Source organism: Dysidea avara, chromosome 2 (genome assembly GCF_963678975.1).
Source record: "Dysidea avara chromosome 2, odDysAvar1.4, whole genome shotgun sequence".
NCBI classification, from domain to species: Eukaryota; Metazoa; Porifera; class Demospongiae; order Dictyoceratida; family Dysideidae; genus Dysidea; species Dysidea avara.
This window is the reverse complement of record NC_089273.1, coordinates 18,501,877-18,526,229: the sequence shown is the minus strand read 5'-3', so window position 1 is coordinate 18,526,229 and position 24,353 is coordinate 18,501,877. Positions and strand designations below refer to the sequence as shown.

General features: G+C 37.4%; 1 long non-coding RNA gene across 1 annotated transcript; it reads right to left on the bottom strand.

Moving 5' to 3' along the window:
* Window positions 1-522: 522 nt before the first annotated feature.
* LOC136246776 (uncharacterized) lies at window positions 523-8,165 on the bottom strand. Its single transcript, XR_010696831.1, has 3 exons — window positions 8,055-8,165; window positions 1,062-1,110; window positions 523-625 (listed from the first exon to the last, which is right to left on the bottom strand). It is a non-coding gene; the product is annotated as an uncharacterized lncRNA (long non-coding RNA).
* Between the last annotated feature and the right edge of the window lie 16,188 nt (window positions 8,166-24,353).

Here is a 24,353-nt window from a genome sequence, read left to right as displayed (position 1 = left end):
CTCCCATGAAGCCTTAAACGGATATTTCCGCATTACTCCGCATTCTAATGACTTGTGAGAAAGCTGGTAGCTACAGCAAGTTTCCGTTATCCTGTGATTCTTCTTTTATTACAAAGGTACTCTATAACTGCTTCATTTGTAAAGACTGTGATAAGCTTTCCAGCAACAAACACTAAAATTATGTGTATTTATATGGCTTCTCGTAGCGTAGCACTTGTTGCAGAGTAAACAATAAGCCAGAGCAAAAAGAATCTATGGCCAGAGCCACATGGATAATGTAGAAAACCAATGCATAATCTGTTTATGTACAAACTACTGCTACTGTATAAATATCGGTAGCAATATCGGTCCTCCTGCTGTTCTGTACCGATACCGATATTGGTAAAAAATGCCATATCGGTGGCCGATATTGTAGCCGATCCGATTATCGGTACACCTCTACTATTAACTGGGAACATACAGGTATGGTTTTTGTATTACACTACCATACTATTGTACTGGATTAGTATGTAACAATACTCACAAATATGACAGCATTGATATCAATGTTATTGTCCAATATGAGACTTCTGATTGTTGTGGAGTCATTACTATAAATAGCATCTCTCAGTCTTCCCCTCTCCTCCTACAACAAATATGTACCATTGTTCACACATGTATCACATGACCTTCACCCCACCCACTAATTTCACAAATAATAAACTAGTTTCACAACACCTCTATACCAACCCTACATGTACCTGTATAGTACAATAGGAAATGTATATGGTGTACATGTTGTGATCATTCGTAATTTTGAAACTGGGAAGAGTCCTACACAGGACTACAAGTACATATTGAAGCCTATGATATGTAGGAGTGTTAGTAGTGGAATAGTGGAAATGAAGAATTTGGTAGTTGCTACAGTAAATCATTCTTAACTGACACTACAGTAGGTTGTGTCATAACAATTCTGTACTAGTGTATATTACTGTGACAACTGGACTGTCTGTGGATAATAAAACTTCTTCAAACTATTAGACTATCTACAGACATGTACACACAATAATTATATTACTCACATCAGTTGGTTCCCTTCCTCTCCCACGTTGAGCCATACCAGCACTACTACTATAGTAGTAATAAAACATCTCATAATGTGTGCTCTATACAACATTATAATGTACACACATGTTCAGACCACAATACAATCATTAACAACACAAACTGAATTACTCATACTCAATCATTATTATGACACACATACATACACATCTAATGGTAGGTGTGTGTACACCAGTGGTTCAGGTCACCTGGGTCACATTCAAGTCATCCAGGTCTCACCCACTTTATACAATATTCAGGTCTGACTCAGATTGGATCACATGTGAAATGTGTAATGATGTGTCAACCCTTTAAGGACCGCTGCCGTAATATTACATCCAAGTGTATAGGATGTAAACAAAAGGCTGTAACTCAACAGTAATTAAAGCTATGAGCTTGAAATGAAGGCCATTATTTTCACCACCAATTCTGTCGTTCATTTCCAATTTCTGTTTCCAGTTCCATGTATTGTTTCCAATTGCCCCATTCAAGGTCTTCAGGACACACCAGACACTGTCTGTCTGTCTGTCCAGCCAAATCAAATTAAAATCAATAAGCAAACAAATGTGTCAACATAACAAGGGAGTGTCACATATGCTGTAGGTAAGTCTGTTATTGTGGTCAAAGACTGACTGGCCAAAGTATCACTTAGACTTGTGACTTGTACCCATACCCTGAGTATTACCTGTTACTTGATGACAACTATTAAGTTTTATGTACTTATCAATCATGAGTCAAACTTGTATCTTTGATCACTGACTTGGTATAAATCTAGCAGGATTGACTTGCAAATTTTATAACATTCACAGATCAATCTACATGGATCATACCAACTGGCTTATACCCAGCTTTTAATAAATATACAGTACACATGAGTAATAGGCCTGGCCATAGTTACAGTGTTATTTTGATCGTGGAAACTATGATCAACCAACGATTTGGTAGAGTTTAAACTGCTACCCAGGGATTGGAGACCGGTTGTTGATGACACCTCTAGGTACCATCACAATCCAGTTTGTTTCCATATATGGAAAGTTATTTTAAGCTGTATACAGAATCGCATGTAGCAACATTACAAGATGGTGGTAGTGTTCCCACTTGAGGGCTGAGCTTTGTACAGAGTACAAGGAGATGTACAATGAGTGAGCCAGCACCAAAGTGTGCACAGTTAGACAATGAAGGGACCCTAAGGCACCATAGATCAAGCCAAGGAAGGAGACTGGCAGTGACGCATGGTGATGGTGAAGTTGGCTGAGTCTTCATTGTGGTCCTTCTCTTCTTTGATGGTGGTGAACTTGTCTCTACCTTGACCTCAATTAGTGTAGCTGGAGCTGTTACATGTTGAATCACACATGTCAATTACATAACCATTATTTTGTATGACGTTTAGCAGATTTTTGTAATCTTGCCATTTCAAATATGCATGTGTGGATTTTAAAACAGCCATGCGAGCTGTTTGAACAAAGTGATGTATTTCTGTAAAGTTCTGTTATGATGGTTTTACAACGAAAATCTTCAGCTCTGGATGGCATGAACTCAACCGTGATATTTTAAAAGTACATGTACATATTGAAAATAGCCATTGGGATTGCGCACCTAATAAAATTTACTGGTTTCAGCAGAATTCCACATATCTACCAACATGGTAAGGCCAAAAACGCATGAGAAACCCACTAAAAGTTGGCTTAGCAAACATGATGTCTGTTTATATAGGCCTATAGAAACTAGAACAAAGTCATTATAAACTAAGTTACTAATGCAGCACTATTCTCGAAGCAGCTCTCCTTAACTTTACTGAATGGCCTGCTCTAGGACAACAACTCTTCATACAATTCCCTCAAATTACTGAAGTAATATTTAATGTACAGAATGTTCCAGACCATTTTTTGTATTTAGACTAATTAGTTTAAGGTGAATTCCTATAGTCTTTGTAACGGGTGAATCCCACAATACATTACGCATTGAGAAAAAAGACAAGCCATGGTCAGAAAATGTGCCAGGCCCATGTATCTACAACCATGGAAATAAGGTGGAGTATTCCTTAGAGGTATGTGAGTAATTAGCAGACGTTTTTGGGGTACCACTATTAATGTTGTGGGCGCTTCAAAAATACATGAAAATCATTGTGTGTTTTTATACCATTTAAAGCATTTAACATAATTTTGGAGCATGTCCCATTTGATATTAATGTATTGATTATCAACCAAATAAATTCAATGCGAAAAATCGCTGAAAAACCACTGTAAAGCTAATGCTGTTATGTAATTATGGACTGTCACAGAACTCAGTTCCATGCTCCATCAGCGGCTAATAAGCTCCTGACTAGAGGTACAGAAAAAAAGAAAATCCTAGGTAGAGCACCAGGCCTTAAATTAATGTGCGGTCAGGACAAAATCTGCACAAATAGCACAATGTTCGCACATAATGAGATTTGGGCGGACACACATGTCCTTGCTAAACCAATAGTGGTACCATAAAGCTGATGTGTACATGTTTTTTGTAGTGCTAACAATAACTGTCACTTGGTTGCTAGGAAATACTACATTTTCCCAACCCAAGGATTTACAGGTAGGTATAAACAGTGGACCCAGGGACCAAGGAACTGGGACTAGGGGAGCCTGGGTACCCATGAAGATCCAGTTTTTTTTTGAATTTATACAGTTCACAATATTCTATACTTGTACTAGGTACCTCTGCAAGTAGTCTTGCATGGCCAATCCACGTTTTCCCCATCACAGTGTCTCACATGATGTTTATACCAATTAGAAATTATAAGTACCTCTGATAAAGTGTCTGAAGCTGACTGCATTTATAGGCCACTTTGCCTACTGCACAATAAGCATACTAGTCTATTATGTTGTCTAGCTACTAATGTTTAGAAACATTGTGAAAATGCAATATGCACTATTTTGTATGAGGTCCCGTTGTAGAGTTCGCTCCAGGGATGAAACTTGCCAGCTACAAGGCTTTGTTGGAGCATGCATTAAAATGTTTGTCAGAAAAAAATGGGCAATCTTACAGCAAGATCCTGTACTGGTTAAGATGTAAACTGAGATTTTCCCTACTCTCAGCAGCCATCACTTGTTTGAAAGAATCTAGATCTTCCTACCACCCCTTTGGCATCAAAGAGTCTGCTGCTATTGACCTTCTGTGCACAGAGAGTAGGATCAGTTCATTTCATTGAATGTTTATCTTTAAGTATTAGTCTCTTTGTGTGTAATTGTTATTTGTAATTTTGCTTGTTTATTCAGTGGAAAAAACAACAACATTAAAATGTTTGTGGTAGCTAATTGTCTGGGTAGTGTAATAGGGGTCACACCACTACAGGTATCCAGGCAGAGATGTACTTTGTAACAGCACTTTTGTTTTCTCCATACTAAAAATCATATCAGAACACAATAACTAATGGTCACATCACTATAATACACCTGTAGTTTATCAACATTCACTGTGTATACAAATTAATTTGTATGCACAGTGAATGTAGAATTGGTACCAACCCTTTAAGGTACAGATAAATAGGATATTGTTACTGTTATGTTGGCTAGTACCAGTGACAGGGGCGGTGGAGCAGGTCAAAGAGTGAGGGGGCCAGGCCAGCTGTAAGTTGAAGACAAAAAAAAATGTCACAGCCTGCTGACAATAGGTTCCCTCCACCAATCATATCTCCTTATACATACGTAGCTAAATAATTTGCTACACTGCTTCTCTGAATGCTGTGACTACTCTATCCAGATCCTGACTGTTCTATTAGAGTATCTCAATCTTTTCTTGCAAACACTGTCCCAAAAGGTCTCCACCACCTATGACCAGTCATAACATTATAGTATTGTGATACAGTATTGTATACTTCAGTTTGGACCATTCAACAGAGGAGACTTTGTTCTCCTTCAGACCTAAGTTTTAATTAACCCTTTCTTACCAAAGCCATTTCGTAAAACTGCAGAAAAACCTCAGGAAATGAACTTTTATGGCTTGTGTGATCTTTGCCTGATACGTGAGGATCCCAGCCATTAATTAACACGGAACACAATGTACCATATGAAAGCCATCTTTCCCTTGTACACAAGCATCTAAAAATCTTACAAGAAAACACATAACTCATGCGCTTTGAAGTGAAGAAAGGCGTGTTGTTATTCTTCACCATAGCAGTGAAAGATGGGCACCACCATCTTGTTATAACCCCAGATTACATCATACTGTATATTTTTAGAATGTGAGGAACAATTTTATTCTTAGTAGAACAAACCAGATGCTCACAGCAAAAGTTATCAAAATTTAAACAGGTACAATTGTTTTATTGATGCATTTTTGTGCATTTATAAGTGTTGGTAGCTCCCCATACTCATTCTTATTGCTTCGCGTTGAACTTTATTAGAAACGCCTGGGCCTACTCAACAAATTAGTGGTTATTTCAACATTGTAGCCCTCAGAACGAAGGAGTTATGGGTCCATTTATACAGGGCACTCGTAACACATGTTTTTGGCAATATATTACCCATTCGGTAATAAAGGGTTAAACTGGACGAGTAGGCCTCCAGTTATAGTAAAACAGTAGCACCTATAACAACCACAGTTTCAGTCTAACTCTTGTGAATGGCGTATTGTCTGTAATTTTCTCACAAGTTATTGTTCAGTAGTTGGACATCATCTCATAGAAACCTCATAGTAACAGGATAATTCACTAGTAAGTTATTCATTGGAATGTGTGAACTGTTTGAACATTGATGAGTAAGTGAAATATTGCTGTTAGAAAATGCGTACCAGAGTTTGAGGAGTGGTAAACCATAGGCTCTACTGTTTCACACACAATTTGCAATGTGCTAGCTGGTATTAGCTATTTCAGTACTCTATATGTCTCAACTGTCAAGCCTCTGGCGTGATTCTCACAATTTGAGGTGCAATCTCAATGCTCAAGGTATTGAATCTCATGTCTACAAACAATGTAGCTTAACTTCCACAAATATATACTGTACATTAAGAACTCCTTGGATATTTATACAGTTTGTGTCACATGATCCTTCTCTGGTGTTTAAATGAGGAAACGATGCTGGATCAGAGTACTGGATTAAGACATGGCTGGGGTCAACATGAGATGTAAAATAAAAGTAACAGAATGGTTCAACTGTCTAGCACCTACAAGTGTTATTTGAGTAATGTTATGAGTTGTGCCATGTGTCATAAAATGATCACGTGATACCATTGATACACTGCAAGATGAAATTTGGAGAACAATAAGTGGTTATGTGTAGCTGAACATTAAGATACATTCCAGTGCCTTCAAAGGAATATATATAAAAGTGCACTACCAGAATTCAATGAATATGTCAGTATGGACAATTTATTCTATTTAGAAAAATTTATGTAATATTTCCTTTGATATCTGAGGTTATTAAATCCAATAGAAACCTGTGGCGGGGTAAATAAACAGTTAGTAACCTGTGGCATCACTAGTGGTTGTTTACCAAATTGATCAAATAAAAATTGGCAAAGCCGCAAACAAAATGTCCTTACTGATAGCCTACTTTCTGAACAAGATAGGCATCATTAGCGTTCAATACCAATGTCCAGCAATGTGTGGCACTGACACCAAACTCGAAGAATAAATCTTTATGCTAGCACTCACAATTTGCTTCTTAATAGCTTACTTTCTAGACAAGACAAGCATCTTTCTAGCCTGGAATTGTAACTATTTGATGTTAATGTCACGCCAGAGTTTGAGGGTAGCCTCACCCACATTGTCCTCGGGTTTCTAAATAGTGTAGACACCTTGACATCCCATTCTAACTAATACATAGTGTGTGGCCATAGATATGGTGTGGCAGAATGTATGTACAAATACAATTAATACTCAAATTAATAGCAACTTAGCCAGCATAAACAGGTGGATATAATATTATCAGTCTAAGGGCACATTATATGTATGTTGTGTTTGTTTTCTCCATCAGTAGGTTGCACGGGATGGGTAGCAGAATTTGTTGATCTCACTCCTAGCAAAGGCTACAGGTTGAGAGCAATGGTTATACTTAAAACTTGGTACCCAGAGAGACTAAAGGCTGCTCTGTTGAATAGTCCATGTGTTGCTTAATGAAATGTGTTTTTAAAAGCCAGTTAATGGCGACTTGATTATGCTACATTTGTATGTCATCATTACATTCTTTTATTTGCTGACATTGCCCCAGTGTGAGGGGGCATCTCCAAACTGATATTGGCACACTTAATGTCACGATGACATTAAGGGGGGAAGGGAGTTCAGCTCATAACGTTAATTTTTTAAACCAGGCACATTTCCGAAAAGTGTATGTGTTTGTATGTATGTATGTATGTATGTATGTATGTATGTATGTATGTATGTATGTATGTATGTATGTATGTATGTATGTATGTATGTATGTATGTATGTATGTATGTATGTATGTATGTATGTATGTATGTATGTATGTATGTATGTATGTATGTATGTATGTATGTATGCACGTTTGTTTGTATATTTGATTGTCTTTCCGCACCCACGTGAGTAAAACTTTGTTCATTAAAAACAGAAATAAAGACCATATAGAGCCTGTATTAAACTTCTGGGCAGGTTAGCTTTGGTTTGAGATGGTTGATACTTGCCAGTTTGAAATACAGGTGAAGGGGGAATTTGAAGGGGGGGGGGGGGATTTGAAGGGGGGGGGGGGGGGGGGGGGTTTGAAGTTTCCGGTGTCATTATGACGTTAAGCGTAACAAACTGATCAGTTTGGAGATGATCCCATACTGATATCCTGTAGCTTTGTTCTACTTCCATTAGTTTATCGTTATCATTAGTTATCAATCAACCTAAATATTTGGTACCATAAAGTTCTTGCTCGCCAGACTAACCGATTCAGAAGTCCGGCAACTACCGGTACTGAGTTTATCCGCAGTGTGGCCGGGTCGTTACTACTGATAGTTACATACTATGGCGTCCATACAGTAATACACTCATGTACCTGTTATGTTCAATCAATCGGCAATCTCCACTGAAGACTCAAAGTGTATAGTCGTGGGAAGGTACGCCAGAATACGCCAGTGACCTCAGAAGTGATATGCATATAGTAGTCTCTTACAAAACAAAATTAATTTAGGCTCGTTTAATTAGAACTAACTACCGGTATAGCCTAAATATTTCGAGAGGGGAAATTTTCGCTGATTTCGCAGTTTTGGGGCATAGCATCGAAAATTTTAGCTTTGAAATATTTGTGCCTCCATATAGGTCTAGGGGTGGGCTAGAAACGCCCACCCCCCACCTTCACTTTTAGGCTTCACTTGATCAATATGCTGAAGATTATAATGAAATTTTGTCTTAGCATAATTATATAATCACTAATAATACAAATAGCTACTCATAAACCCACCTTATAAACATCTTTCCAAGGCACATGGTTATTAGTGGATTTATGCTAAAGCATAAGGATCTATGGCTAAAGGTTATGCAACAAGGACTCGGATCAGCATTGGAGGTGTACAAGATCGAGATACTCTAATAGAACAGTCACCTAACTACTCTAATAGAACATTCAGTGTAAGTATAAAACTTATGGAATTATTCCAAATCTTCCTGTGCCTATGCATACAATGAAGTACATTGGTCTGTTTAAAAGGCTTGTTCATCCACTTGTGTAGTTATTACCGGTACTGGTATGCTTAATTCAGGTATACAATTTCCATTGAAAATGCTCTCAGATTCAATCTCGTATCATTAAAATTTCAAAATTTTCCAGTTTCAACATTATTATTCCATCATGCATACAATTGTGAGAGGGTGCATCATATACTTCATTGTCTGAACCTACCCAAACCTTTCTATTAGCAATTGCAAATGCTGCAGAGAGCCATATATATCTAAAGGCAGTACATAAAATATCTACAGGCAGAAATATGCATTTTATGTGGAAATGTCTACAAATTGCAGTATTTTAGCATCTATTTTTCACAAATGTCCTGCCCCCAGACCCCCCTAGTTCTTTGCACACCTCCGCCCAAGAGATTAGTACCTTGAGTTAGCCCCCTTTTATAAATCCTAGATCTGTCCCTGCTAATACACTGATTTTGGGAGTGTTTTCAAATCTGCAAAAAAAATTATTTTTAATAACATTGCTCAACCTCGAAATATGAGCCCCTGAAATATTTAGGATATACGGTAGCTCCGGCTCATAAGCAATTGTACAAGTATTCTTAGCCATAACATTGGTAAAAAGGATATGGAGTATTGGGTTTGTTGGATAACACTACCCAGGGTTAATCCAATAAACACTGTGACAAGGCAACACCATCTGAATCACTTTATCCTGCCACAAGCCACCCTTAACACTTATAAGTACAGTTTCTATCCTACAACAATTAAAGATTGGAACAATTTATCAATTAATGTGAGTGAATCAAGAGACATAGATGAATTTACTTACTTAATTAATTATTATAGCTAGTATAGCTAGTATAGGGTTGTAAGCCTTTAAAAAATATCTTTTGTGCACTTTTGGATAAAAGCATGAAACTTGGCAATAAGTTTGTGTGTATGACAAAGATTATTTTTTGATAGGAAACCACCTCAGATTTGATCTTTGGTAACCTTTACAAGCAATTTAATGTTCGTGTCAGTTTTGTTACTATTTCATGTTTGCATGATCCAAAATCCACAAACTTGGTGTTAAATTGAAGCATTTGCCCTAAACAATAAGTTGGTGTTACAGAAAGTCTATAGCTTATTCTGTTCTAAAGTTACAATGATTTTTGTGGTAAAATATTCCACTATTGTCTCTCTCCCACACATAATTTTGAAATACGTACAGAAAGAAGGTTTACTTTTTCATTTTTTTAATAAGGCTTTACAGCAAAAGTGCTGAAGGTCTGTAGGACACATGGTCCTACAGCCTGTTGAAATTTGTTGTGTTTGAAAAGGTGGAGAAAGGAGAAAAAATCCATGACTGGAATGACCTAGGCAGCCTCAAACCTGCAGTCATCCGATTAATGCTCACACGCTTACAGGAATCTGCCAGGCAGCCAGGATGTTCACTTTCATGCATGTATGTATGTATATATGTATATGTATCCATAGGAACTCTAGAGAGTGACTTATTATCTCAAAGTATATATACTCCAGGCGGAACCAAATGGACATTTGTATATTTATTAAGGCACAAGTACTGAAGGTCTGTTGGACACCTAGTCCTACACCCTGTTTAAAGTTGTTACATAAAATGTACTTATTCTGTATAACAATTTGACATGTTAAATAGGCATGATACTTAGGGATAGGTCAATTGATTACCATGGGTTACATGCCCATGCAGCTGAATGGAGGGTTTATGTACGAGGTACAATTTGTGTAAGTTTTGCAAACTCTTGATCGACTAAAGTTTAGCTTTTGCATGAATTCACACATTTCGACTAAGCTTTCTGGGTTCTACTTTTATTGAATCATGATAGTGAAGACAATTGCTTGTGTTTTGTAGACTAAAATTTGCAGAAATTTCTGCTGTGGACTATTTAGATTTATATGAACTCTCAAATATATAGGATCACTCAGGAGGCCAAAGAATGAGGGGGCCAGGTCAGGCCAGCTGTAAGGGAAGACCAAAAAAGAAAGGTAATTACCTGCTGACAATATAGTTGCCCTCTACCAACTAAATCTTCTCACACATATGTAGCTAAGTAGCTTGCTTCTCTGAATATTGTGAACTGCTCTATTAGAGTATCTAGATCCTGACTGTTCTATCAGTAGAGTATCTCGATCTTTTCTTGCAAATATTATCCCATAAGAGTGGGGGGCCAGGGGCATAGCCCCTGGCTCCCCTGTCTCCATCGCCAATGGAATATATCATTAATGTTTAATATCTATCATTGAAGAATATTTGAAACCACCCTATACAATAGCAACTCAGTATTTGTGCATATAAGCATTGTTCTTATTATATTTTTTAAAGCTATTACTGTGAAACCTATCTAATTCAACACCTGCATCTAATCCAGAATATCTCTGTAATCTGACACCGTTTGCTACACCAATGAAATAAGACTCTGTCTGTTTTATATTGCTTGATGATCCAACATCCCCACACAGGTTATTGAGCAAACTAATGGGTGATATGGTAACTGATATATAATAGGAAAATTCTACACAGGCAACTAAACTAAGTAAAATTGATATATTGTTCATACATACCATATATAGGTACTGGTCATGGTGCAGGTTTTAAATCAAAACATCTGTCCAAAATTAAAGTAGTGTAACTATTTATGCTGTACATTTTATAATAAATTGTCTGGAATGTAGTAACTTAGTAGTTTTCCTAATTCTTATTTGCACAATTTACTGTGTAATGTCAATAGGGGTGATCAATATGTGCAGATATTATAATACTGTTTGGCTAGTGGTGTTTATACTGCTATTGTAAATATACTACCAATTCCTTTAATATCTCATTGCACCAGGTTAGTAAGCACTGCTTAATGCTAGTTCCTTGTACTACGTATACCAATCACAACAAACCAACATATTGCTTGGTATTAGGCATGAGGCTATTATGCTCCAAAAATTGAGCATTATGCTTTTGAGCAGTGCTCAAAAAATTACCTATTATGCTTTTGAGAATTGCCCATTATTCCCAAAATTATGCTACCATAATTGGCTAATAATGCCAGTTTATTGCTGTATCAGACTATTTTCATTGATGTTTAAGCTTTAAATAGTCTTGAATTCTTTAGCTGGTTGTTGTATTAGAGTACTTCAATTCGGTGTGACTGCTTTATTAGAGTAAATAATATTCAGTGACTGTTCTATTAGAGTTTCTGACTGCTCTATTAGAGTATCTCGATCTTTTTTAACGGAATTGTGAAATCTGCAGATTTTCCTACTTTTAAATCTTTATAATCACCTCAAAATGCTAGCATAATTCCTGATTCCCACACATACATATTATGCCCGAAATTATGCCGGCATAATCGCCGCATCCCTACTTGGTATACTGTGTATACAGCTTAAGGATACACATATATAGAATGGGGCATTGTTACAGGGTGACAACTAAACACATACTGCATGCATAAGTGTAGCTACTGGCTATTTTATATTCCATAGGCATTAGTACCATTTTAGTCAAGTGTTCTATCTTATATAGACAAGTATACAGTGTGTCTTACTGTACAATGTACATTCTATGTCCGGGAAGTTAACGTTTATAGAAATGTGGTCTCTTAATACAGGTGGTCACTATATGACAGGTTCCACTTTACAGTTGTAAATGATATCACATATCTAACTCAGCATCTAATAATAATTATTATTGTTATGTTGTAAATACAAATCTGCACTATGTATAAGTACCATACTGCATGATGTGCGTGGGCGGGAGAAAATAGGGGTACTTTTTGCTCTTATACATGGCTATAACTTTGCAATAGTAAAAGCTATGGACTTTTTTTAAATGTTAGTGTGCTCTTCAGAGCAAGAGCATTAATTTGACATGAAGTTTGTGAATTTTGAACCATTTATAGGTGAGATAGATGAAAAACTGATCATGACCATTTTTAAGCATTAAATTGGGTGTAAAGGTCACCAAAGGTCAAATCTGAGGTGGTTCCCTATCAAAAAATATCCTTTATGATACATACAAACTATGTGAAAAATTTCATGCTTTTATCCAAAAGTGCACAAAGAGGTCTTACCACACTAGCTAAATAGAATGTATGCTTGTGATTGTAGCTTTTAGCTATATACCTTTTGGGGTTTTTCACCCCTTGGGCAAACCAGCTGAGCTGACTGCCCAGTATCTAATCTTAAATTTTAGAACACATCTGCATTCAGGCTGGGTAACGGTATACCTGCTGCAGTGGTGGGTAGAATCTACTCATGATGCAAGTAGACAATTGCAAGCCTGCCTGCATTCCAAAGATGTTTGCACTAGTGCTTTTCTAGTACAGGTAAAATGTTGTAGTACAGCTCTAGTTCTAGTTCAATTGCCAAAAATATTTTGAGTTAGTATTAGTTCTAGTATACCTTGTTAGAAACAATAATAGTTTGTATTAGTTCTAGTATCCATGGCTGAAACAATTTTAGTTAGTATAATATTACCTACAGTTTAGTAAGTATTAGTTATAACACAGTACTGATGCTAAGATGTCATACTTATTCATTGCTTTCACATAAATATTGATCACTAACTAGGTGTATTAGAATTATCCTCCTATACCACTTTGAGTATATTATAACCTAATCAAAGATTTAAACAACATCCTACCTAAACGATATACTTCATGTTTCTCTGTAAGAAGATCTCTCTAACTTACTGTCTTTCACTTGTTTTGTTTCCCCCATTGACTAGTTTGCACCACTGAAGTTGACACCCACTTTAGTAGTGGAGGGTCAGCATTTCATCCAAGAATAGCTTCTTATTGAACTTTAGCATCCTCAACCATCTCATTACCCATCAGTAGTGTCAGAGTAAAGGTGAAAGTGGTAAGGCTAAATATGGAGGCATGCCCCCAGGAATAAATTTGAACATTTAGAGATGGGCTGTAGTAGCACTCTTTGGGCTGTAGTACTGTGTGCAAGGTGCTAGTTAGCTAGCTAGCTACCTGACAGATGCTCAATGATAAAACCGGAGACTGACCAAAAAGCACATCCTAACCTTTTATCATTGAGTCTATTAATAAACAGTATGGAATCTTTCCAAAGCAGCTACAAATTAAGAGAAAACAAAGCCAAAGCTAGTATAATGCCAACTATTTTTAGAGGCCCAAGTTGACATGAAGCTGTTTTGAAAGAGAAACAGGTTGATAAAGTGTTGTTTCTGTCTATTGTTGCCATTAAACTTATGCCAAGTATTGCATGGTAACTACTTTTAGTTTTGGATTCGTCAAGTTTATTTTTTTTTTAATTTTAGCCCAAAAAGTAGTGAGGCTCTGGCCTCACTGGTCACACCTACTCTGACACCCTTGGTACTCATACAAGTATACAGGGCATTAAAGTAATGAGCTAGTTAGAGACTGTACATCATGTAACCACACTATTATTGCATGGACTATAGCTAGTATTTAATGACAGCCATACAACAAGTGCAAGCTCATACTTGGTCCTAAAGGAATACAGATAACTACAAATTTAATCAACCAGTCTATACTACCACTGGAGAGAAATGAACGAAATTAGTGAAGCCAGCTGCAAGTAGTGAATAATCTAAGCTAAGCTAGTCTTGCAGTTTGTAGGCAGAATCCTTCAGACCTTACATCATTAATGTAGCTTCCCTCAGAAAAGTCTTGAGCAGATATAGCTGCTGGTCTTCCCCTAGCCCTGTATTCAAAATTTTGCTTTCAGGAATTTCCCAAAATTTTCACCTATAATACTGTTCAGTGTTTCCATTATGCATGCATTGTGCTTCTAGATTAGCTATCAACATTTCTTATAAATAATCATCTTGGAACATTTAATCAGTGACTGGTTCCGACTCTCTAGTGGGATAGCACTCATTAACAGAATGATCTATGATGAGAATGTGATTGTTCTATTAGGACTACCAATCTAAGGAGCTATGCACAATACATTTGAGTGCTCTATTACAGTTTGCACTTCCACTGACTGCTCTATTAGGGAGTGTTGATATATTTCCATGTATTTAAGCTCCATAAATTGATAGATCAATGGTTCAATATAATTATTCCTAGCATAGCACTCCAGCCTATTATGCTTTTATTATGTTGGTATATTATGTGATGTAGGCCTACACAACTATGTCCCTGTCATGCTCTTTGAGACTTTGTTAGTGTTGACTCTAATATAAGTAGTCTGGCCTTTGTTTCCTTCCTGGCTCAATCAGATTTCCGAAAAATGACAGATAGATCGGATCCTTAAAAATGGTATATCATAGTGTACTTCCTGCGTGATGACCAATCTCTATTGGGAGTCCATACATACAGGACGATAAATAAAAAAAATTAAAGAAAAAAGGACGGATCCAAGGGGGGAGGAGGACTTTGGGGGCTGAAGCCCCCCCTTCATAATTATTTAGGCTTTATTTGATCAATATGCTGAGTATTATAATGAAATTTTGTCTTAGCATAATTATATGATCACTAATACTACAAATACTCATAAAACCACCTTATAAACATCTTTCCAAGGTATTATCAGTGGATTTATGCTGAAGTTTATGCAACAAGGACCTGGATCAGCATTGGAGGTGTACAAGATCGAGATACTCTAATAGAGCAGTCAGCTAACTACTCTAATAGAACATTCACTGGAAACATGTAGTTGGTTCTGTTATGGAATTTTTCCAAATCTGCCTGCACCTATACATACAATGAAGTGCATTGGTCTGTTTAAAGGGCTTCATTCATCTACTTGTGCAGTTAATATGTATGGCATTACTTAATTCAGGTCCACAATTTCCATTGAAAATGCTCTCGGATTCAATCTTGTATTGTTCAAATTTCAAAATTTTCCACTTTCAACATTCTATTCTCACATGCACCTATTCAGTGTTGTGCAATTGTGAGAGGGTGCATCATGTACTTGGTTGTCTGTACCTACCCAAACATTTCCATTAGCAAAATGCTTCAGAGAGCCATACTTATAATCTCAAGGGCGTATATAAAATATCTACAGGTATGAATTTTATGTGGAAATATCTCAAAATTGCAGTATTTTAGCATCTATTTTTCAAAATTTTCCTGGGTAGTAAAGTCAAAAATGGCAATTCCGTGACCACTCTTCGGCTAACATGTTTGATGATTGATTTCACTTCTTGGGGTCATTTATTGAAAATTTTATCTCCCAAGTTCCTCCCAAAAGTCCCGGCAATTTTTGCTATGGTACGAAATTTAAAATTGCGGCTAGTGCAATATAAAATTGGGGCATGCTGCATACAATAGTCCACAAAGACACTTTTTAGGATAAATAAACCTCAAGGATTCCAATTCTGGTAATAGTTTTATGCTATGACCTTTATTACACTCAATAATCAATAATAGTTTCAATTAGAAGAGCAAAAATAACAATAATAGATGTTTGTGATGAAACACTACACAATACCTATTCTGTATCACTAGATTCTGATGAGTCATCACACTGCCGTGGTATGCAATTGTCTTCCTCATCATTGTTATCTTCATCTCTTTCATCTTCTTTACTATCTTCTGATAGCTCAGGTACAGGAAGATGTGTCGGGAGAGCAGGACATGTGTGGCGAACAGGACGACAGCAACCACGTGCACTGGCTAGCTCCCAGCCATGACCCATTGGTGATGGGTGGTCTTTCAAGGAGGGGTGATGCACCAGATACGCCAAGTAGTTCGCACGAAGACAATGTTGACGCAGGCTATCCACATCTGGGGGGAGGCAAATGAATGATTTCTTCTTCATTGCCTTCCACTTTGCAGCTCTAGCTGTTCCCATGGTCCTACTCATCTTGTCCCCATAGATAACATGGCGAGTGAACTCAAACAGCTTCTCAATTGCTTCCTTTTCAATATCAATGGAAGTTCCACACTTTGAGAGCTGTTCTCTTGCCTCAACGCTCTTAGATACCTTGTCATACACCGAGAGTTTTCCCTTGCCATAGAATCCTGAGTTGGCATCACATCCAGTTAGGCAATGTAGCGGTACAATGCAGTCTGCCATTTCCTCAGGCACAAGGCTGCGGCACAAGATTGTCTCCTGCTTTCTCTTTATGCAGAGTAAGCCAGGGAGTTTCTGTGAAATAGCTGCTGCTGCCACATATGTATCTGTGTCAGCTGAGTCAATGACTACAGGCCCACTGAAGTCAGAATCTCGCAATACAGCATATGCAGAAAAGAGTATGGTGTCTGCCTCAGACTGACTGAAACTGTATTCCGGCATTGATTCTTGGGTGGACAAGTTAGTGCAGTTAGAGCCAACACAGTAGACAATTTCTGCATGTACACTTTGTGCGAGGTCAGTCAGGTGTCTGCATATTAGCTTTTGTAGTCTCCCTTTGTTGCTGGTGCTACAGAGCAAAGTTTTTAAAGCTCAAGCAGATGGGAATGGGTCACTGAATTTCATGTAGATATTGGGGACATGAGCCCTACCCTGCACTCGCATTTCTCGCTCGTCATCTTTAGTGGAGTAGGCTATGTCATAGGGGTCATTAACACAGATGATACGAGTAGCATTGTTGTGACGAGCAAAGATGATAGATGATACCTTCTGGGCATAATCAGACCACTTGTAAGGAGTACCATCTTGTGTCTGACGATCTTCAGCTGTCGGAGTTGCCATCCTCCAGATCATGCCCATATCAATGAGAGCAATGTATGGTTCTTGTAGATCTACAGGCTGGAGAGAGAACTTCTGAATGAGCTTGCTTTTCTGTGTCTTTCTGTACATGCCATTGGAGTTGAATAAGGCCACACACTCTTCTACAACATGGTGCTCTAGCAACTCATGTAAATCAACCAGTTGACTAACTTCTACCAGGTTGATCACTGCCTTAAAAGCTTGTTGCTCCATCTCAGCTGTTCTAACCTTGAGATTCTCCTTTGTTTTTTCTGTACATGGCTCCTTGGCAAATGTTGAGCGTTTGCTCAATGGGACACGTGTATGGAGGAGAGACTTTTGCCTGATACTCTCCCACCTCTCAATGGAACCAATGACATCCACGGCTGGATTACAAGGCTCACCACACTGAAGCATGCATGGTACTTCAGCTGCCTCCATTATTCTTGTTACAATCTACATGTTGAAAAAAGGCTTATCTATAAATACCAAAATAACCATATAGTCCACATACCTTTTCTTGATGCAGCTACAAAAAATGCTTATTGTTGTTTCTTTGCCACTAAATTTGATTGACCAGAGGGCTAGGAGTATAACAGTTAGTACTGCAAATTCTTGTATTCTAAAAGGTGACTTACCCAAATAAATGTTTTAGACTGACTGAACTAGTGGCTCAAAAATCTCTGTATTTATACTGTAGCAGCACCAACAGAAGCTAGCCAACTGACTCAGACTTCATGCATGGATTAATTAGCTAGCTAACATTCCTGCCATTGTCTCTTGTGTATTTCATGTTGTACCATATGCATTGTGGCACCACCAACAGAAGCCAGCCAAGAGCTTGTTGACATAATCTTCATGCATGCATTAATTAGCTAGCTAACATTCCTGCCTTTGTCTCTTTGTGTCGCTTGTGTATTTCATGTTGTACCCATGTCATAGTTGTGCTCATATCTACTACAGTGATTGCAGCTAGACAGCGGACCTGCTAAGGCGAATCATCCTCACCCAAGTAGCTCATCATTCACTACAGTACTAAATCTGCATGATCATGCACATACTGCTACCTCATCAAATGTGCAAGTTCCATCTTGCCTTATGCAAGTTTGTACATGTATATACTGAACCGTTTTACCTAGATTTTATGCTTTTTCGCTCTTCCAATTAAAACTATTATTGATTATTGGGTGTAATAAAGGTCATAGCACGAAACTGATGTCAGAATTGGAATCCTTGAGGTTTATTTATCCTAAAAAGTGTCTGTGTGCACTGTTGTATGCAGCATTCCCCAATTTTAGATTGCACTAGCCGCAATTTTAAATTTCGCCCCATAGCAAAAAAATGATGGGACTTTTGGGAGGGACCTGGGAGCTAAATTTAATGAATGACCCCAAGAAGTGAAATCAATCATCAAAACGTGTTAGCCGAAGAGTGGTCACGGAATTGCCATTTTTGACTCTACTAGGGGGGGGATGCCCAGACCCCCCTATAGTTTCAGCATGCTTTGCATGCTGGGAAGTGTGCTTTGCACACTTCTACCAAAGAGATTAGTACCTTGAGTTAGCCCCCCCCCTCCCATTTTATAAATCCTGGATCCACCCCTGACATACTGTATATGACTCCTCTTTAGACTCAGCCAAGGCCTTCACTAAAGGTAATTCCAGCTGTGAGTTTATATACAAAAAAACTTACTGGTGAAGAGAGGTCTCCATTGCTCTGATTTACCTTCCTTTACAGTCACAATGGTACCCACTGGGCTAATAGACTACTTATTAGTCAAATCAAGGATTGGTGATGTCCAGGGGACATACTAGATATATTTTCTAAACCACAATTTGGTCTCCTAACAAATTTGCATAAATGATCAATATGGGCACATTTGACACCTAAAATATTTAATGATCAAATCACAAACTTCATAATGCAAATCTACTTGTTAATGGTTTTAAGCCATCTCAATGCCTTAAATTACAAGAAACTTTTTGAAATATTCTCAAACCTGTTCCCTGCTCTTATTAGCAATACACTAAACATGTAAATTCTAATTATCTCATGTACGCCCATATGGGTGATTTTCCAAAATTCAGTCTTAATGAAGTAACACTCAATCTTGCTTACCAACTACAGAACTATTAATTTTAAAGAAAATAGAATAAGTGTGATATTTTCAATAACAGTATCATAATACTTGCAGTGTTACGATCATATTGAGCTGAAATATAGCCATTGAGTAGCTATAGCCCAAACGGCAAAATGACTGATAAATTACCATCTACTGTATGTACAGCTACCTGTAGTTCACCTTAATAATGTATAGCAACACTTGTGATGCTATAGCAGGTAATGTTTAATATTTACCATGTTACAAATTAGTGTATCCATGCAAATCATATCAGTTACTGTAGCTCTAGACTTCAGTCTTGGCATCTTTCAAGAAGGTCCAGCTATCCAGCAGTGATGTATAATAACACCAATTATCCATTCAAAATTCCATAAAGTAATTCATTCTCACTGATAGAGATTGAAAAGATATAATATAACCCATCAGCTTCAAAAGGGGTGAATTTGTAGCTGATGGGTTGACAGCTGAGCTCACACCATCATGAAGAGGCAGTTGGGTCTAGCAGCTGTCTGACAGCTATTCAACTCCAACCCTTTGACTGATAAGTGTAGAGCAACAGTATACTCAGATGAGACAACATGGTGATCTACAGTACATCAGGATACTGTAGGGATAACTGCATGGTCACATCCAAAGGATGGAAAATTAATCATAACTTATGCAGCACCCCTTGTGTCTAGACAATGGGGAAAAGTTAATGGACACTGGAGAATGCATGAAGCTGTGTGTGTTAGAAAGGAGAGGGCAACAAAAAGAAGATGAGTGGGAAGGTCTCCACTTACAACTAGTAAAATTCAGACCAAGGAGTGTAACAGTATCAGGTAACAATATCAGTGTTAAGAGCTGCATTGATACTGCACCTAAGTACTATGCATCACAATTAATAAAAAACATGTAATCATAGAAGCAAGTGTCCATTATGTTGTTAACTGGGGCTAATTAAATTAAGTTGAGACTTCATCCAGTAATAATGTCAATGTCAAATCTCTGCTGAGCAGTAGAGATTATCAGCATGATTACTAATTGTATATGTTTGTAAATTTTACCTTATTACTACCAGCTGTCTGTTTGAAAAAAAGAAACGCTCTCACTCTAAATGTTGCACATATGTGTGACAATATATCACAGTATGAAGGGGTCCAACTACTCAATGGGTTACTATTAACTCTTCCAAAACTCAAATACACTTTAACAGTTAAAAACATGCAATATTTAGATCATATTTCATCTTCTGGTTCAGGACACTAACCATGTACGTATGGACTAGGAGACCTAAGGCCTAGCAAAGTTGATTCACAGTATATCGTAACTGCCCACACAGTATCTAAAAACCTCCTCAAAATTATCATTATAATAGCATGGTTAATAATTACTGTTACAGCCTTGTACGAATTCTGAATAGAACACTTGTCCCTTGGTCTGTAATAGCAGCAGAGCCAACTTGACTTTAGTGGACTATTATTTAGATAAATAGATATATAGTCTGGAAAGTGTTCAAATGTTACAACACTGTTGGAACTGTTTATTGTCAACTTTAGAGGCTGTCTATATAGGACAAGACAAGCAGAATGCTGATTCCAGTGTGGATGTAACTGTTAATGTTGTGAGTGTAGGTTCATTGTTTGTGTAGCATGTTAAATTTGTTGTGTCCATACTGGTACTGGGTGAAAGCTCAAGCCAACTAGGCTGCTTTGTGAAATGTTTTACAATGAAGTCGCAGTAACATATATGTTCCCAGACTCTTTCCCAATTTTATCCATGAAAAATATAAAAAGGACAAACTATTTAATAATTTAGTCAAGTTGGTTAATGTGAAGGGTTTAAGTTATCACATAGTGTATGCAGTTGTACCCATCGTTTGTACTTTAGTATTTACAATAGTACTCCTCCTGACTTAATGCTTATTTTGAAAAGCTTGGATGATAAACTGTGAATCAACTTTTCCTGGCCTAAGGTGGGGACTCAGCAGAAGACAGTGCTGCTGTGGAGGCTTGTGTCTGAGCAGAGATGCATGGCCTTCCTCTGCTAGCCCATGGGGTGAAAAGAGACTGGCACTACTTGGCTAGAACTGCTGGACATTTGAACATGAGAGCATGTTCTAAGTCTGTAATCACCAACTAACATAATGGGTAGAGTAATTCATATCTCAATGTGCTGGCAATTGATTGTGTGGACAGCATTTATGATCCAGGGACTTTTAGCTTGCTGTCCACTAAAGTGTTTCATGACATGGAGCAGCATCACAGAGTTTGATATATAGCCATTCCTGGGATTTGAATAAGCTTCTTGCCATTATAACAACAGAATCATACCAGTGCATACTTCAAGCTGGAATCTAGCTTGCTGACCTCTTCACTCAGGTGTCTCATGATAAGGAGCAACGTCACAGAGCTTGACAGCCACCAGAGCCATAGAAAGTTGTATACCATCCTATTAAGAAGGGGCCAGCCTGGTCAGCAATCCTGCTTAGAATCCAAAGTGCAGCCATTTACCTATATCCTGAACCATGCTAGGAACTCTTTGATTGAGTTTCTTGCTATGATGAGATCAGAATCCTACTGGTCATGTCAGGGAAAAGTTTGACTAGACATTATATGTACTATAGCTAACTTGTATGTTCTTTGTCAATCACTCTGTAAGTTCTATCATACTCTTTGTCTTGTCATACTGCACTGGTTGCCCCTTAAGACACTAAACATAATTTATGGTCTAGTAAACCCAAAGCGACCTCCTCAGTGATGGATTCATCAGAGTACAGGATGTAGCATGCATACCTGTAAGTCAGAATTCTTGTGTCAAGTACCAACATCTGAGATGGCCTTCCCTGTCTAAGAATTCAATCATGGGTAGAGACTGTCATCACATGGCAAGTACTGCTTGACATCAGGACTAATATACACATGTACTATTCTTGTTATCACCAATCTGTAATGGTAGGATTGCCATGTAAAATATCTCAATGTGCACATGATGGAGATCAACTGTCAGGTTGGTTGTTATGATCCAGGTTTTACCTAGTATGTACTGTGTATATTGTTATCTTGCACCCTACTCCAGTGTTGGAACAGCTGGTGTGATTCATGTGAAATGTTTGTGAATATATAAACGGCTTTATATTTGAAATTATAACTGGTCATTTTTAGCTACTACACACTTTTTATAATAGCTAGTTGTGTTGTGTAGTTTAATTGATCTCTTTCCATAATTGACACCACAATATGGTCAAACAAAGCTAATTGTGTGTGTGCATCAGTGCGCTCGCACATGCAATACTGTATTAATTAACTTATGCAAAATGGCAGAAAATGGTATTTACTACCACTAGGGGTTATGTATTCAACTTAAGCAAGTCTATAGAAGGTGGTTGGTTTCATTATTGGAATTGCTGGCTACTCTGTTAGAGAATAGTGAACATTTTATACAATAGTATATTTATGTCCAGATTCCAGATGAAATTTCCTGAAATATTCTCTCTATTACATTAGCTTGATGTTTTCTGGTATCTATGGGCAGTCAGGTACATAGTATAAATAGCTATTTACAGTTTGACAGTTCTTTAGTAAAATCTGTATCATCCATAAATCTGCAACTATGCTGTATAATGTATAGCTGATGGTATACTAGCTACAGGGAATACTAAGCAATCTCAGAATCATGACTGATGTTCTAGTTACATTCAGACTGAGAGTTTACTGATTAATGTAATTATTGTATGTCTCTGAATTACACCACCACAATTTTATCACAAGAACTGTAAATCTAAGAATCTTCATGTGATATAAAAGTATCTATCTTCTTACAGACAGCTATGCAGATCTTCTCCTCAGAAAGACAATTTCATGCTATTCCTTATTGTATAATGGGATGGTAATATTAAAGAGAAGTCCCTCATCACACAAAGTGCATAGTACGTATATAGTCAATGTCTTAATGGAGAAGTGTGTTAATTATTTGTCTATTGTTATGAAATGTTGGTAAAGATATACTTCCCTCACATCATTTTGTAATTGATACTTGTTAGAACTATATTGACAAAAGTTGTTATCATTGACTGAATTTGACAGATCATGTAGGAATATATCATCAGCTTCTGAATTATTATTGTGTAACATTATGGACACATTGGTTTTGTCAAATTCAGTCACATCAAACTATGTATATGAAACTGTTTAACTATTTGAGTGTACAGCCACTTCAAGTATTTGTTATTGTATCATTGAGCAACAAACTGATTGAACTATATAGCTATAGTTTGTATAATAGCTACACTTTGACATTTTACAGCTGTACTTATACAGTACCAATTTCTGTCTCTACACTCCTACCTACTCTGGAGTACAAGTTGTTAGTGTGAAGCTGCATTGCCATAACCATCTGATGAGGTTGGCGTTTTCTTTGAAAATTCATGGTAATACTGTGTTTTGTTTATTGACAATGTGCAAAACTTTTTGACCATATTGGAATGTCCTACTGTGTTTTTTTTAATTTTATCATTTGATTACACTCCATCCGACCCTAGGAAAGAGCATGTAGTTTACTGCAGTAACACACCACTAAATAAAGTGCAGTATGTGGAATGGTAAGAAATACAGGATAAAACTTGGCTTGTACACGTACACCACCAAAAGATTGCAAAATTAATCATGCAGGTGAATTGGCCTACAACTCTGGGTCCACTGTACTTTGGAGTCTTTGAGCCATCAGTATGGAAATGTGGCATTATTGTGATTAAAATGCTTATGTATAATTATAATGAATGCAACTAGTTCTAGCCAATCATGCAGCATCACAAAAGTGAAGCTTTTCCTCATAGTCTAGGACCTGACTAAATTTTGTATGCACTTAATTTAGGAGAGAGTATCTCAACTGTTTCAGGGTAATTTGACCCCCAGGAAC